The sequence below is a fragment of the Austrofundulus limnaeus genome, unplaced genomic scaffold (genome assembly GCF_001266775.1).
Source record: "Austrofundulus limnaeus strain Quisiro unplaced genomic scaffold, Austrofundulus_limnaeus-1.0 Scaffold127, whole genome shotgun sequence".
NCBI lineage: Eukaryota > Metazoa > Chordata > Actinopteri > Cyprinodontiformes > Rivulidae > Austrofundulus > Austrofundulus limnaeus.
The window spans coordinates 211,611-213,508 of NW_013952529.1; positions in this window are offsets into that span (position 1 = coordinate 211,611).

Genomic DNA, 1,898 nt, shown 5'->3' on the forward strand with positions numbered 1-1,898 from the left:
GCTGCAGAAAGAAGAAGACGGATCAGAACCGACCTGCAGACGAAACTAGAACTCATCACAGATGTCTTAGTTCCAATAAAATAATCTGTTGATCGTTTTCAGATTAGATTAATAAAGTTTTACTTCCTGATAGAGATGATGGACCAATCAGAGGGTTTTTCTCAGCTAATCATAAACATTTAATTTACAGGCTGAGAGTTAAACATGAACCCAAAGGTGAGCCTGCAGACAGAACTCAGGGCTGAGACCCTCAGGCTGAGCTGACAAGTGGACCCAGGTAGGTCCAATCTGTCAGCGGTGTTGTGTTCAGGTTGGTCTCACCTTGTTCTGGGACCTTTGGCAGCAGGTGGATGTTTGGAGCGACGACACCTTCAGCTGAGACATCCACAGACCAACACAGGACGAACACGCAGCTGTGGACACAAATGGACCCGGGTCAGAGACGCTCGGCCCGCTTTGAGCCCTTCAGGTTCTGTTCAGGTTTAGGTTTTTACCCAGGAAGCTCGGGGTGATTCAGGTTCATGACCTCTGACCTGCAGCCCCCAGGAAGAGAGACGATCGACGGAAACTTCTCCTGCAGAAACAAACCAAATGAGGAAGTTTTACTGTTCAACAGTCAGAGGATGGAGCTAAACAGGTGCCATAAAAACTAATGATGTATGGCAGGCCGCTGTGTCATATAATTTAAAATTATAGTAGGATATATCGTTATGAATGATGTATGGCAGGCCTCTGTGTCATAATTTAAAATTATAGGATATATCGTTATGAATGATGTATGGCAGCCGCTGTGTCATATAATTTAAAATTATAGCAGGATGTTTTTTATGAACCAGGTATGGTAGCCAGCTGAACATATAATTAAAAATATGGCAGGATGTCCTATCAAATAATGAACAAAGTAAGGTAGGCTATACAAAATATTTTCTTTTCAAATCTTTTTTCAGTTTTAAATAATTTATTTTCCATTTAAACATTCTTCCTTGTTTAAAAAAATCATTTGAAAAACCTTTATTGTCCCAAATTAGCTCCAGAGAGGCGTCAACCTTTGTGCCTGGAAGGTAATAATGTTTCTGACCATTTGTCTGTAAATATCTCATAAACTGAACTGGAACTAACCACCAGGAGCCTCATCTTCAACTTCCTGCTTCCTGTCCTGTGTCTAGTAAATATATATGAACAGATTAGATCAAACCTGCTTCAACTCAGGACAAGCTGATGAATCAATTCTGAGTAAAACCTGAAGAATTCCTGCAGCTGGGTTCTGAAGGTTTTGTTATCCTGAACCGAGTGTATAAACAGCTGCAGTGATGGTTCTGTCCTCCAGGAGGCGCTCCGAGCAGTCCAAACCTCTGAACAGAACCAGGAAGAGGGTCCACATCTGGCTGGAAGTTCTGATGATTCTGCAGAAAAACCTGCAGATCTGAGCTCAGAACTAAACAAGCTGCCTCAGGTGTGTGTGTGTGTGTGTGTGTGTGTGTGTGTGTGTGTGTGTGTGTGTGCGTGCTGCAGGTGTAGGGGGTACAGGTGACTCAGCCAGGTCTTCACAACCAGATCAGACCAGAACCGGATCTTGTATCTTAGTGGGGAAACAGTTTAAACTCCTGCATCTGGTCCAGGATCAGCTAAAGGGTCGTTCAGGTCCTGGTCCTGGTCCTGGTTCTGGTTCTTGTCCTGGTTCTGGTTGGATCTGTTTTTAAAACCAACACTTGAGATTTTCTCCATCAGAACCAGGTGTTCCTGCATGACCTTTGACCTGCAGGTGAACTCTGCTCAGATATCCTGCAGCCTGTTGGCAGCGTCCTCACACAGGCAGGAAGACACATGTTGGACGTCCCCCCAGTCCTCCCCCCGCACACACACACACACACACACACACACACACACACACACACACA